Here is a 16,327-nt window from a genome sequence, read left to right on the forward strand (position 1 = left end):
CAGTGCCCTCCCAGGGCTGAGGGAAGTGGGCAAGGAATTATGAGTAAAAGAAACTTTCCAGAGTCTGATGGAAGGAAGGAGCAGATAAAAACATGCGCAGGGGAGGTCCCGTCCCCTGAGAATTCTCACAATTTTCCATACCCATACCACCAGGGATTTACAAAGAAGAAACTATAGGCAAAAGTTCATGAATCTGATTATATGAAAATTGAGAATGTCTTTCCATGAAAAGTACTGTTGACAAAACACACACATCACACTTTGGAAGAAGGAATTTGCAATGTCTAAAAGTGACAAGAAGTTAAAATGTATTGTCTGCAAAGAGCTCCCACAAATCAGCTCTTTAAAAGGCAGAAAGCAGAGGGAAATGCTAATCTGTTATAAATCAGGAAACAAAGAAAAGGAATTGAGCCCATAGCCCTACATGGGGGATATATACAGGCAAGAGAAATCGTCACAGAGAAATAAGGTGATTACATGAAAGCACTCATTTCAGAGTTACTTGAGGTTAGGAGGAAACTATGTGTCCATCCTTAGGAGAGTGGATAAGTAAATATATGAAGATAGGTAGCACTAAAGGGCAACAAACTAGATTCAGCAACAAGGAAATACGTTTAAACAGTAGCAAGTAAAATGAAACAATAAGGAGATAAAATCTATGGCAAGCTTCCATTTATATGAATGTAAAACACACAAAACCAGACATAGTTTACAAAGATATTTGCATATTTAAGGATATATCAAACATTATAGTGCGTCCCAACAGTTGGGTTTTCAACAGTTGGGTTGAAAGGGAAATGGAATTCAGGGTCAGGAATGAAGAGGGAAAATGTGTAAATAAAACAAAAGTGACACTTCTCATAGGCCAGTGATGGTCACATGAAATGAGGAGCATAGTTAACTTGATCTTGCCCCCAAGATTCCAGATGGGGGTGGGGGAAGCATGGGAATATGAGGTCATGGTCCCTGTCTTCAGGCAGCTGACATTTGTTTGTTTGTGTGAAAGAAGATTATAATTACACAATAATTAGAAAATTAGCTAGAATATTGCAGTGTTTTCATGGTATAGATAATAGACAATTACATCAGCTGTTTTTTCCCTATTTAGACAGAAAAATAAAAGGAAACTTCACGCAAAAATTATCTTATTGTAGAAATAAACGTGTAAGATGAATTCTATTAATTTCACTTTCATAATTTTAATTGCAGAGCCTCTTCTGGCAGAAAATTTGTAGTAAACTATTCAACTAAGGCAATTATATATAATCTGTCAGATATTTTATTTCAAGAAATTTCCTAAGGTGTTTTAAAAGAGGCTTATGGCTGTGGTTTCCTACTTTGTCTACTACTCTTGCTGATACTTAATGACTTGCCTGGCTTCTTATCCCTACAGCCCAAGAACATCGTTAACTCTTCCTAAATAACCCACACTTGCACACTCACATTCACCTCACACATGAGGCAGTCTGGGTAGAAAGATTTCTAACAGTTAGGGAGTCCACAGGTATTGCTTCTCTGGACAGTACTGATTTACCCCTGCTGTCCCATTTGAGTATTAATAAAACCTGCTTTCACCCTGAGGCATGTCCTCATTTACATAAAGAATCATATGGTCCTCCTACTAATCATTACTTACCGTCTTCAACCAAAGAATAAAAATTAGGATAAGAATCAAGGTGTCAACAGTCAAAGATCTTGCTGATGATTTATGGTTCTTTTTAAAATTTCCCGCATGAAAGCTCTCTCTTTAAGAGCAAAGAATTAAAATTGTACAAGCTGTGCAGTGTTAGGAATGAATTCTGGTCTGAAATTAGAATTAAGGTTAACTTACAGCTTCAAATGGTGGTACCGTTAGCCTGTTAGCCTGAAAACACTTTGAAGTCTTTAGATCCTGGTTTCCTATACCCTCAAAACTAAAGATGTAAAAGGTTTTTTTTTTTTTGTCTTGTTTTGGTTTTCTAAGCTATGTTACTCTAAGAATAGTTTAGTAGTTTTTCTCAAAGGAAAAAGTCTGTCTAAATATTATAACAAATTATATTTATAAGTATCTTTTTTATAAAATTGGTACATAAAAATGAAAGACTATATTAAAAGCTCAAGAGAAATAATGTTAGAATTTCCCTTTATAATTATTAAAGAATAAAGAATATTTAAAGTTAACTTTACCTTCTGCATTGAGTTCTCCTGAGATGATTAATATGATAATCAGAGCCAAGCCTTTCGACCTCATCTTCTATGGTGTGCTTAATAAAGGGTTTAACCATTCTAAAGTACTAGGGACTCCTCATTAAGTACACAATGCGTCTCCTGAAAAAAGTTAATTATTTACAACATCTAAGTCCCTTTGTAACAAGCCTTATATTTGATTTAAAACAGTTTAGAAAAACACTAAAAATACACAACTACATTAATTGACAGTACTTTTCACGCCACAGTCCAATAAGAACATGACCACCGATGAGGTCAACGATAACAGCAGCAAAATAATTAACTCAGGCTGCATAAAAAACAGGGTAAATTTTCAATGTTAATTTCCCAAAGTAAGTCCATGGAGTAAAGTTCATTGGTGGCCATTGATTTCTTTACCACTGTAGATCAAATGAAGGGATGAACTTAGGTACATGAATTAATGGATCCCTGATATGAAAACAGTGTTGTCTAGACTGCACTGCTAAAGGGAAAAGTGGCCTTAATTGTCTCGAGCAGTGATAGAATAATGTTATTGATTGTAAAGTCTAATGTTGAGAGAGGTTGTATGCTGTGGCAGGTGATTAGAGAAGCACTGTGCTGAATTATCATTCATGAAAAATGCTTCGACTACCTGGTTTATATCAGGACATGCTCTAGTCTTGGGTTTATGGCAGTGAAAAAATAGATTCCAGTGACTGTCCTCATGGAGTTTACATTCTAATGGGTTTTAGTTTAAACTACAAAATAATACTGTGAGGTGGGAACTATTATTATTTCAGTTCAGGAACTTTTTATTGAAATGCAACATATTAAGAGAAAAGTGCAGGTACAATTAGTGCACAGATCAATGGATTCTCACTAACTGAACACATCTGTGAACCAGCACCCAGAACAAGAGGATACACTAGTTCCCAGAGTCCCCGCTCCGGGTCATTGGCAAGGTCTACTCCCAGTATAAATACAATCTTGGCTTCTGACAGCATAGGTCAATTTTGCCTGGTTTTATTCTACATAAATGAAATCCTAGAGTTTTTTGGGTTTTTTTTAAATATCTGGCTTCTTTTGTTTAACATTTTGCTTGTGAGATTCGTTCTGGTCTTGGGCTGTAGAAGGTAACTCCTTCCCTGCAGTTTTCCACTCTGCTAATATGGCGCGAATTACCCACCCATTCTACTCTTCATGGACATTTGGGTGACTTCCAGTTAAGGAATATAAGGTGGCCTCTGCTTATTTTCAAAGATTATTTTTTAATTTGAAAATTTTCAAACATAACCTCTCCCTGGATTCTACCGTTCACATTTTATTATACTTTTTAAAATCATGTACTTATTCATCTATCCATCTGTCCTTTTTTGACGCATTTCAAAGTAAGTGGTAGGTATTTGTGTGTGCTCCTCTAAAAACTAAAGCAAATATATCCTTAACCCAGTAATTTTAAAGATTCTTTTGCCATGAAATTTACAAAGAAATGCAGAATTTTTAAGTGTACATTCTGAGCCTTGAGCAAGGCATACAACGGGATACTTCAAACCGCTGACGTAAACAGCATCTCTAAACGTGGAGCACAGAAGTTGCTGAAGAGCAAACACCTGCACGCTGACAGCGAGGCTACAAATCAGGATGGATTTTCACTCGAAAACTGCCTGGGTGTGATGGAAGCAGATCACTGCTACCTGTCCAGTAGGTCAGCACTTATTTTAGAGCAGATAGGAACACACATGGAATTGAAAGATCTTGTAGGAAAGTGGCCATGGAACCCAGACAGCCTCAGACAGACAGTAACAGTAGAAGGAAGACACTGAGTAACCTATGTTTTTAATAACGTTGTTAAGGTGAATATAAATGTCACCGGACTGTTCTTCAAATGTACCTCAATAAAGATCCATCACAATTACTGACGGCAGGAAGAGCCTGTTTCTAATACTCCAACAATGTTCAGCAGGTATGAAAATTAATGATGCTTTGGCAAAGCAAGGGCAAAGTTTAGATCAAGTTTCATTTTGGTCTCATTTAGATAATTCAAAATAAACCATCACTATTCCAAATACAAAAGTTATCTGCAGTAATAATGGAATATTATTCATAGAATAAAACTCTACTCTCTAAGACTGGTTTCTGAAATAGGCTTCTGTATAATTGGAGAAAAAAAGGGTCCATAATTTATGCAAGATGCAGAAGCACTGCTTTATGTAGAACCCCCTTAAGTATTCCTAGAAATAAGCAGGTTTTTGGACTATTTCCTTCTTCCTCTATATAGGTTGGAATTTTTTACACATACCAACAAATACACATGCCCTCAAATGAAAATTGTAAGTAAATATTTATCTGCATTATATTTACCTCTGATAAAGAAGCTATAAATATTTCCATCGGAATTCTCCTTTTTTTTTTTTTTTTTTTTTGCGGTACGCGGGCCTTTCACTGTTGTGGCCTCTCCTGTTGCAGAGCACAGGCTCCGGACGCGCAGGCTCAGCGGCCATGGCTCATGGGCCCAGCCGCTCTGCGGCATGTGGGATCTTCCCGGACCGGGGCATGAACCCGTGTCCCCTGCATCGGCAGTCGGACTCTCAACCACTGCGCCACCAGGGAAGCCCGGAATTCTCTCTTTTTGGTGAAAGTAGAACTATAGTAGATTAATTATCACTCTTTCTGGACTGAGTGAACAATATAAAAATTAAAAGGAAGCCTGTTAGGAAGCCTAGCTACTAGCAACAAGCAATCCAAAAGACAGTATTTTCTTAATCAGCAAAGATTTTTAAATGAATTTTAAAAAGAATTTTAAATTTTAGATAAAAGAAACGAAGAATAGAAAAAGTTTGTTTGTTACCTATACCTTTTGAACTTTAACACAAAGTCAGATTTTAAAAGTTGTACAAAGCAAGCCAAAAGCACTTTCCATACATGTGATCAGCTTTCCTATTTCTTCTCCTGTACATACTGAGACGTTTGCCTTTGCTAATAAGGAATGCCAAGTGTGTCCATCACCATTTGAATAGCTTTCAGAGGATTCACGATTTCTTCCAAGTTATCTCTTCTCAACACCCAATCCAGTTTAAGTCTGTGAGAAGAATAGAAACCTTGCATTAACCCAGTTCCTCTCTTAGAAGACTCACGTCCATCGCTTTGTCTTAACTGAAATGTGGTCCCTCCTGGACGCATCACCTCCCTCACAGGCCCTCACACAGGTGGGAGGCTTCATGTTATGGCCGTTTATGACTTTAGACTATTTCTCTCCATCTTCCCTGAAGGATGATCCTGGCTCCTTTGAAGCTCAGGCTATTCAGCTACCAAACCCCAGTGTTTTGTCTGTAAACTTGGTTCCTGGTCTTCCCTCAACTCCTGCCCCATCTCAGAACTTCAGCAGCCTTGTAGCTAAAGAGCCGACCCCTCACCTCTCCGTTTCTGCCCCCTTTCCTTTGGGTCCACTCAGCACACCCCCCGTCACACAATCACAAGACAGCCGCTGTCACCCTCAGAAAGTGCCCGGCCACCGACTGCTCAGCCTGAGCCTTCCAGCCCAAACCACCCCTTGGGGTTCATCCACGCCCTTTGACTTAATACTTCCACGGCTCACAGCTTCCTCCCACTGTGGTGTCCACTTCAGGGGACCTCAGCACGTGCCTGTCACCCAGCACAATGCTGGTCTCCTTTCCCTCCCATCTAGCTTGGGTCCCTCAGTATAATCTCCATTGCAAATGCCGTTAACGCCATTGGTGCTCTTCCCTATTGAATGCAACTGGAAAGCTCTATGTGGATTCCAAGTTGAATCCAGGTATCTGCCTTCTCCATTCCTGCACAGCTGGACGTTGCTAAAGAAAACCTGCACAACCAGGCTGGCTGATTTTATGCCAATGATTGAAATTACCTAGAAATTGCTTCCTTTCTCTTTCCCCAAGATGACTGTTTTCTTCTTTCCAAATGTCCCCTCCACACCGTCCCCCATCTGCTTCTGAGCTAATGTTTATGATCTCCTTCTTCACTGAGGAAACGGCATCACAGCCACCCTCCTCACATGAATCCCTACCACTATATGCACTTCCATCTTCCTGTTCTTTCCAGTGAAAATTCCGAACATCTATGAATTGGGGGGTGGTCAAACAGAGCGGGTATATATCCCCCTACCGTGGAACAGCAGTCTGTGAAGAAAGAGATGCAATCTAAGCCATGCATCGACATGGATGAACCTCAAGAGCATTACGCTAAGTAAAAGCGTCCCGTCACAAGGAGCTACCTCTGTGTGATTCCATTTATGGGACAAAGCAGAAAAGGCAAAACTAAAGGTACTGAACTCCCATCAGCAGGTTCCAGAACCTAGGGGTTAATGGGAGAGAACTGACTGCAAGGGGGCACAAGGGAACTTTGTTGTGACAGAAATATTTTATCTCAGTGGTAGTGGTTTCACAACTGTATACGTTTGTCAAAACTCATTGAATTGCATACCTAAATAAAGGGTACATTTATACTGTTGGGAGTTTTACCTCAGAAAACTTGCTTATGTCAAAAGAAAAAAAAAAAAAGAACCTATTCATTCATATGTTAATAGTTTTTACAAGATAATTAGTATTAAAATGTACCCGGTCCTTAAATAAAAATCATATGTAGTGATGGTTCCCACTAATAAATTTCATGCAAGTAGACTATTTTTACCTTATACTGTGAAACATGCAGGCACAAAACCAATTTACAACTATTACACATTGTATAATTATGAGTAATTATAAAGCTAACTGCTATATAACCCAGGCCAAGAAATAGGTCATTGTCAACACTGTTGGATTTGCACTAAGTAGAGAACTGATGAGTTGTAGAAAGGAAGTAGGGAAAGAGGGAGAGAGAGGGAGGGAGGGAGGGAGGGAGAGGGAAGGAAGAAAATTAACATCATGAGTTAATCTAGTTCATCAAAATCAATTAAATCTTTTTGTTAATAAGCTAAAATCAATTAATCATTTTTAAATAAAATTTAACTGCCTGAACAAAATGTAAAGTCACAGCTGAAGTTCAGTAATGGAGAATACACCAACAAACAAACCATACAAGTTAAGCATAGCAACTATTCAAAGGAAAAACCAACAAGCAGTATTCTTTGATATACAGACTTGGCTACCACAGGTACACCCTGGGTTTTGTGCCCATCCTGCTGCAGAATCCTGAGGGCATGCATCTCTCTGAGGACCATCAGATTTTCCGACATGACAATGGTAAAAAAAAAACTAAAGAAAATAGAAGAATGCACCAGTTAAAGACTAAAGGAAATGAAAACATTGAGGATTTTAATAAAAGATTAATTTTTTAAAACAGTCAACTCCTAGTGGTTTTCTTTTTTTTTTTTTTTGCTGTACGCGGGGCTCTCACTGCGGAGCACAGGCTCCAGATGCGCAGGCTCAGCCGCTTTGCGGCATGTGGGATCCTCCCGGACCGGGGCACGAACCCGTGTCCCCTGCATCGGCAGGCAGACTCCCAACCACTGTGCCACCAGGGAAGTCCCGGTTTTCTTTTTTGAAATATATTTTTATTCATTTATTACTTATTTATTTTTGGCTGCTTTGGGTCTTAGTTGCGGCACGCGGGATCTCTTCATTGCGGTGCGCGGGCTTCTCTCTAGTTGTGGCGTGCGGGTTTTCTCTTCTCTAGTTGTGGTGTGCAGCCTCCAGGGCATGTGGGCTCTGTAGTTTGCAGCACGCAGGCTCTCTTGTTGAGGCGCGTGAGCTCAGTAGTTGTGGCACGCATGCTTAGTTGCCTTGTGGCATGTGGGATCTTAGTGGCCTGACCAGGGATGGAATCCATGTCCCCTGCATTGCAGGGAGGACTCCTTACCACTGAACCACCAGGGAAGTCCCCCGAGTGGTTTTCTAATTCAGTTCGTTTTAACATTCTAAATATTATTGAACCATGCACCATGTGAAAAACTCAAATTCCGATGAACTTTTTATGAGCAATGTTCCATCAAAATGGTTCCAATGGCATCAGATTGCTGTAGATTCCAGTCCCAACCAGTCATTGTCATTCAGCGAGTCACTTAACATCTGAGCTTCTGTTTCGTCAGTGAAGTAGAAATAATAATACATACCTCACTGGGTTTTATAAAAATTTAAACTAGAAAATGTATTTAAAACATCCTAGTATTGTCATTTGTAAATCCTCAGAAAGGAGTTTATTATACTTGTTGTTACATCTAGTACCACATCTTATATATTTAAGAAACTAACAGGAAAATTGCTATATAACAAAATGGCAATAATATATAATGACAGGGTCTATTAACCTAATGAGCATTTATTAAAGGACTTTAAATTTCATACTGAGAGGTCAATTAAGCTAACCAAATGTCTTTATAAGTGAAACCATATTTTATTAAAGAATCTATTAAAAGTATATACTAAAAAAATTATCTTTTTTTTCAAAAATCAAATGGTGACTTACCTTTAGGCTGATTTGTAGCCACAAAGGATTATATGACAACAGCCAGTTCAGGACTTTCTGTCGTTCTCCTGAAATGCAAGTGAAAAGCAAGTAAGCTCAGATCACTAATCAAATAGAGACAGTAAATAAAATTTCATGGAGAATTCAGTGGCAAAAAAGGAAAGTCGCATACATGAAATAATTTAAATAAAGTATACTTCCACTCTTTAACATACATGACCACATTTAAGTTTGTGAGATTTTTAGACAGCAAAGCCAAACTGTGAAATACAACATTTCTAGAGTATATTTGAAGAATTTAAAGTTTAAAGAATTAATCTCAAGATTTCTGTAATGTTCTTACCCACATCTTTCTTCCAAGAATTAACCGCTTAACTTCAATGTCAATTTCAAGATTTTTCATAGCTTTAACCATTTTTTCAGAAGTAAATAAATGACACGCAGCACAACGTAATCTATTTAACTTGTAAGCTCTGAGAGACACTTCATCCTTGGTAGGAGCTCTCAGGACACTTACACCTGCAAACTGTATCCCAAGTCGAACCACTCCTCACAACCTCTATTGTCCAGGTTCCAACATGATCACCTCTAACCCAGACTAATGGGAGAGCCTCCTAACTGGTTTCTCTGCTTCCACCCCCTTTATAAATTAGAAAGCTAAGCCCTTAAAGAATTTGATTTGTTAAAATTAAATTCTGAAATGCAATTTGAATTTTTATAAAACATTGTCTTCCCTTAGGAAGTTCTCGGTCTAGCACAGAAGTGTAGAAAGAATCACAATACACTGCATAAGGAGAAGTACACATGAGGAGTCATGGGACAAGGGGAGGGAGAGCTAAGTCACCTAAACGGCAGGCCAGCCTCCTGGCAGGGGTGACCCTGAGCTGACCCTGCAGTGGACGTGACACACCAGGAACGGGGCCTTCCACTGAACTGCAAAGTGCCCGGAGCCAAGAACACAGATAAGAAAAACAAGACAAAAAAGAGGTTGGAAGAGGTAGAAAAGAATTCAATACTATGAAAAATAACAGTGACAGCTAACAGTCGAATACTTTGTGCCAGGCACTATCAGAGTCTTGTAATTTAGGTTACCTCATGCAGTCATCACTTAAGTTGTTTATTATGGCTGTGATTAGAAATATCCTGAACTGCAGAAAATTTAGGCTGGTTATGGTTTCTTAAAAGTGTAATAATTTGACTTCATTTCTAAAGCTTGGATTTTTCAAAAATAGCTTTTGGAGATTTTGAACCCTGACATTCAGGAATCAAGGTAAAACTTCATTTCTTCTCTCATCTTGAGGAGGTTGTGAGAATTTTCATCTGATGATGGTGATAATTCACATATATGCTGAGATATATATGCCATGTTATCTTTTACACATTGACTTGGGGGTAGAATTGGACTAATTGACTCTGATTCTAGATCCTAATTTAGTCTGTAATTATCATTTATGAAAGAATCTGGACTTAAAATTGTGCAGAAAATCTCATGCACACGTTTTGATTCCAAATGCATAGGCTTTGAATAATCTTTACAAACATATCTGGTGAAAGACATTCCACTAATTCTGGTTCATTATTAGCTACACAGCTATTATTCACAAAAAAATCTGGACTTAGAAAATTTCCTTGGCTTTGTGTGATGTTCAAAGTTGAAAAACAGTTTGGGGGTAAGAATAAGTTTACTATTCTCTTCGCTTTGGCCATTAACATTATCTATGGGGTCAAAGGAAGCTTCAGTTATGACTTTCTCATTAAAATTATATCTTTCAAAATGTTGGGGATGGTTGTATATATGTAATTTATTTAGTAGATTTGAATTATAAACATTACTTAGGTGTATGTTTTGTGGCTGCAAAGGCTTTTGATTTTTAGTTTGTCTATTTTCTTTCTTAAGGCATAAGAAAGAAAGGCCTTCTTTCTTAAGGCCTTTCTTAAGGCATAACAAAATGAAGTGCTAGTCTTTTTATCCTTAATTGAAAGGTTAATCGGCTAATCCAGGAGGAGAGCACATGAGCAAAAAAGATGCTCAAAGTGTTCACTCCATCTTTCTTTTCTCTGCCTTCTCCGCTTCCATCCAACTTCCCATGAGGAAGCCCTTCCATCATTTGTAACAATCTATATAGACTAAGGCACAGAGAGCGAGTCAGTTCTGAGAGACACAAAGGGATTTATGACTGATACCTGCTTTTCAGACTGCAGTGATAGTCTAGCTATAAAACTTCAGCTTTTATGGAGACAAATACCCTCAGAGGTCTAAAAACAGAAATAAAACATAAAGCATTTTACCTTTTCCCTTTTGTAAATCTTTATTTGGTCTCCCCCACCCCCCAACTCCACCCTTTAAAAAAATTTCTTAGGTAACCAAACAAATGAGGGAACAGATCTGTTATACTACTTTCTTTTAAATATGCCTCTATTACCTTCAGTAATGGCATTCTTGGATATGCATCACTGTTAATTTTTTGAACAGAAGCATTGCCATGTGTCTGAGATAAGAATCTTACTATTTTATCTAGATTCTGAAAGACAGCAGAAAGTCAGAATTACAATTAAAAAAGTGGGCTGCATCTCCCTCCAATGGGAAAAGATTAAAAAAATGTTGTCAATCAATAAACAAGATGATCTCTCATAATTCCATCTAGTTCTAAGATTCTGTGGTCTTTGTTTACAAACTTTTTATTAGTGACAAATCAGAAAATGGTAGTTGCAGCCAGTGACAACTGAAGCTGCCTCGTTATTAAATGGATCTGGCCCGCCCCCTTGTGGCCATAAGTGCAATGACCATGACTGTTTGAGAAGCCTGCCTGTGAAGGAGGGAAGAGTCAGGTTTGGGGCTGCCTTGCCAGTCAGTTCATCCAAGTCTCCCAGTCACATCAAATTAGAATCAAACTCATTGCACAATAGACGGGTGGCTTATTTTCTTGAAGAAGTGCGAGCTGCCTCATGTTGGCCTCTACTCGTTTGCAGAGCAAAAGCTCCTATTTCCAGAACTGGCACCAATGAGTCTGTTAAACCATCCAGTTGAGTTGTTCATAACCCTGGATACAGAGATCATTTGAGGGGTTTGTAAAAACTAAAAACACCCCGACCTTCCTCTATGTCCTCCCCAGGAGTGATGCTGAAGCGGGGTCCTGGTACCGGTGGTTTTTTTAAAGCTCACCACTGAGGTACCATGCAGTCAGGATGGAAACACCACGTAGCTTAATCCCATTCAATAGGATGGCTGGTGATTTTAACTGAATGTTATTTTGAAGACCTAGACCCAAATGACAAACCCCCTACATTACAGCAGTCCTATGCAGATTCTAACACACCAGTATTATTGAAGTTTTAAAAAGAATGACTAGGAGATTAAAAGAAACCCAAAAGATCATTTAAAAAAGTTTTCCTTGGATTGGCCCCAGTAAATCTGCTCTACAAAAATATCCCAAATGACAGTCTTCTGGTCCTCACTCCTTATTAGGCCTAGATACATTGTACTGTAGACCTATTTTTATACTAATTGTGAATTTCTGTCACTATTTGGCAAGTATAACACTTTACCTAGTGGTTCGTTAGATGCCATCTGCGTACATCGAGTTTTCTGCATTTACCCCCAGAAATTCACATTAGTGAGTGTGCAGTGGTGAGTAGAAATCTCCCTCATTTAACAAGCAATCCAGACAAATCTGACGCACGTGGTTGAGGCATCGCAGAGAAACGCTGCTTAGTCATACCGTGACACGCTAATTCACTGAAGGTGTGGGGTGTGTTGTAGTTAAGGGATGTTCTAATATTTATTTTCTACTACAGTGCTTTCCAAAATGTGGTCCCTGGACCAGTAGCAGAGGCATCACCTGGGAACTTCTTAGAAATGCAAGTTCTAGTCCTATTCTACACATATGGAATCAGAAACTCTGAAGGTGGGGACCCAAAAGTACTTTAACCAGCCCTCCAGGTGATTCTGATGCATTCTTAAATGTGAGAACCACCGGTCTCCTCAAAACATCCCAACCTCCTTGATAGCTGTTTGATGTAGCTTCTTCTTGTTCTTAGAATTTTTCCCTCAACCTCCTAACATATGTCTTTAGGGAGGAACCATGTCTCACGTCTATAAATCAATATAAGGGAAAGCGCATGGGATTTAAAATTATAAGACCTGGATGGGAATCCCAGCTCTGTCAATTGCTATGAATAAAACCATGCGTAAATATTTCCACCCTCTGAGCATATTTCCTCATTAAAAATCAGGAAGAGAACATTTATTCAGGACACAGAGTCCAGACTTTTGCTTGAAGCTTTCTCTCATTTGAGCACCATGCACAGCTGCAGTTGGCATTACTTCCAACCAATGGATGAGAAAATAGACACGGAAGACTCAGAAGAGTGAACTGAGCTGCCTACCCTGATCCACTGGACACAAACCCTTTGACAGTGTTGCCTTATCTACAAATGTGGATAAGGACTCCATGAGTTTGATGTAAGGATTAAATAAGGCAACAGAGTTTAAAAGAATTTGTAAACGGTGAACATTATGTTTGTATGTATTATCTTAGTGGCTTGGTGGGTTAAGTGGAATCAGCACACTCAGACCTGAAGCTGAGGGAAATCAACAGCTAATAAAAGACAAGTTTTGTTTTAAAGCAGAAACCATAATACATCATAAACAATTGGTTTTTAAAAAGAACAGTGAGCTTTTACACTATAAAAGAGTAAATTCTAAAACAAAAGAACAAAACCAAAAAAAAATAACACAGCAAACCTTTAGTTCCACATAACAAAAAAGAGTAAGTAAAAAAGTATTACGTAGATAGAAAAAATATATACCTTTCCATGTAAAGCAAGCATTTATAAACTAAAGGGGAAGGGCAGGTTCTTAAGTGTAGCTGAACCACTGCTTAGATACAAGCCCATGGACCTCAGATTAGAGCCTCTTCTCACTGCCTTAGGAAGCTGTTATTTAGACAAGGAGTAAGACTCCCTCAGCTTTTTTTTTTTTTTTTTCTTTTCACACTTTCAGAGGTTCTAATCAATGGAAAGACCAGAGCAGTCAAAATAAGGATGTAAATTCTTTGGATTTTGGTGACAGGAATGGGAGCATTGCTCTGGTCAATGCAATGCAGAAAAGCTACCCAGGAAGTTCTGAAACAAAAGTCACAAAATTTGAATCGCCATTAAAATTACACTGCAGGGCTTCCCTGGTGGCGCAGTGGTTAAGAATCCGCCTGCCAGTGCATGGCACACTGGTTCAAGCCCTGGTCCAGGAAGATCCCACATGCCGCGGAGCAACTAAGCCCGTGCGCCACAACTACGGAGCCTGCGCTCTAGAGCCTGCGAGCCACGACTACTGAGCCCAAGTGCCACAACTACTGAGCCCAAGTGCCACAACTACTGAAGCCCGCAGGCCTAGAGCCCGTGCTCTGCCACAATAGAAGCCACTGCAATGAGAAGCCCGCGCACCACAACGAAGAGTAGGCCCTGCTCGCCGCAACTAGAGGAAGCCCGCACGCAGCAACGAAGACCCCAATGCAGCCAAAAATTAAAAAATAAAAAGTACACTGCAGCATAAAGAACTCTTTAAAATAATTTTGATAGATACAATTAATGGATGTATTATTTAACTATTGCATTATTACAGATTACTATTATCACAAAAGCACTGCAATGAAAATTATTCTGTTGATACATATATCTTTATTTCCCCATCTCTTTAGAAAAAAAAAACAAAAACAAAAAACTACACTACAGCAAAGGAAACAAAAGAGTAAAACACTGAAGTGTTCATACTTGTTGAAAACAACCCTGAAGAGGTGTTTTTGGCTTTGTTGCTATAGACATTCAGCTAAAAAGGAGCTCACTCTTTCTCTATGATAAGTATTAGAGTTACCCTCACTCTGTGGAATCAGTTTCCCTATGGAAACTAAAGTGGATATTTAAGATGACTGATGAAAAGCAATTAAAAAACCCTGCTCTAACCAAAGTACTCCTGGCAGTTTTAAATACAGACAGATGGATGGATGGATAGATGGATGGATAGAGAGACAGATGAAAGAATATTAATTTTAAAAGTGCCATCCATTACTCTAGAACCGCAAGTCTTCTCGAGGGCCGAAGCCTATGAAAAACGCTTCTCTGTAACAGAAAGCTAGGAAAGTGCTCCTAAGGATGCTCCGCGCAGGCGCGTGGACGCGCTGTCACCGCCGAGTCCCCGCCGACCCGGCTCCTCTGCCCCGGGGACCAAGGCTCACCCAGAGTTAGAGGGAAGGACCTGGCTTTATCTCCAGGCCTCAGGTCCGCTGCTGCTTGTTCCGAGGCCCCTCCCGGAGCGCGGCGGGGTGACCGCGGAGGGCCCACTCCCCTCCTACCTGCAGCACGAAGGCGCTCGGCCAGACGGTGAAGCCGCACTCGGCGGCCGGGCCACGGGACAACCTCACGGCGGTCGCCTCCTCGTTGGGGTTGTCCAGGGCCAGGGGCAGCGTCCGCGAGGCTCCCAGGCGCACGTCCCCGAAGCAGAGGAAGGACGACCTGCAGAAGTGGCTAAGGGAAAGGACCGGCGGGGAGGCCGCCTCCTCCTCGGCCCGGGGGCCCCGCGGCCCCGCCCGCGGCCTCGGTTCCGGGGGCTCCGCTCACAGCAGTCGCGCCCCCGACGCCTGGTCGCCATGGCGGCCTCTGGGCCCAACAGGCTGCTCCGAGCCGCCCGTGGAGGAACGCCCAACGTGTCCTCTCGGGAAGCTGGGGGAATTGGAGCGAATTCGCCCCCCTTCTCGTGCAATCGCCGGGACCCGGCAAATAAACGTGGCACAGACTCGCAAACTAGAAACAGGAGCAAACAGCGCAGATTCTTTGCTGTTTAAACTTCCCGCCTCCACTAATGGGATCCCCAGGCCCCGCCCGCCTCCAGGCGGGGCCAATTACCTTTCCCGGCAGCAGCCCCGGCCAATGAGAAGAAGGCGCCTTATTTAAACGTATCGGCGGCGGCGCGTCGCTCTGCGCGCGGAGGCGGTAGTGACGTCGGGGTCTCGGTGGGCCCCGAGGCCCGGGGTTCAGACTCGGAATTCGCCTTTCGGTTTTGTGAACAGGTTGCTTGAAAGAAAGAGTGTCACAGCACTTCCACCGTAAATGCAGCAGTCATTGCCTTGCTGGGACAGTGATTTCCCTCCCCCAGTATCCCCGCCCAGGGTCACAACCCTGAGCTCCCCGCAGAGGCTTCCTGGGCCCAAATGGGAGAAAATGAGGAAAATTAAATGTATAGTTGTAAGGCCAACTGGCCCGAGGCAGGGGAACACAATCAGATTCACAGGTTGCATCAGAACGAAATTCTCCGGACCACCCAGTTCCAGAAACTGTCCTGAAGACATTCCGGACCACCCAGTTCCAGGAACTGACCTGGGGACTTTGAAACCAGCCCAGCCTTCCCGCCTTTCGAGGGGCGGGACTAACGGTCCCCCAGGATACCCGAAAAGACCACCAAATAAGGAATACCCTGCGCCCTCCCAGATTCACCGCACCCCTTTCCCTTCTTCCCCTATAAAGTTTTGCCCAACCCTCGCCCGGGTGCGACTTCTCTGGCCCCTTTCTCTCGGACCAGTGAACCTCGCCCGGGAGCGCTCCTTAATAAAGCTCACTTGAAGCTTTCCTCTGTTTCGTGGTGCCGTTTGTTAAGATCCGACCTTACAATAGTTAGTGTGAACGTGCTGATGTCAGTGCCTGACCCCAGCAGGGCCTCAGTGATACT

General features: G+C 41.2%; 2 pseudogenes; both read right to left on the reverse strand.

The window, feature by feature from the left end:
• Positions 1-5,102: 5,102 nt before the first annotated feature.
• Positions 5,103-15,253, reverse strand: LOC115867737 (abnormal spindle-like microcephaly-associated protein homolog; annotated as a pseudogene).
• LOC138842865 (abnormal spindle-like microcephaly-associated protein homolog) lies at positions 9,817-11,048 on the reverse strand (annotated as a pseudogene).
• Positions 15,254-16,327: the final 1,074 nt, after the last annotated feature.

This window comes from Globicephala melas, chromosome 1, assembly GCF_963455315.2.
Source record: "Globicephala melas chromosome 1, mGloMel1.2, whole genome shotgun sequence".
Lineage (NCBI taxonomy): Eukaryota > Metazoa > Chordata > Mammalia > Artiodactyla > Delphinidae > Globicephala > Globicephala melas.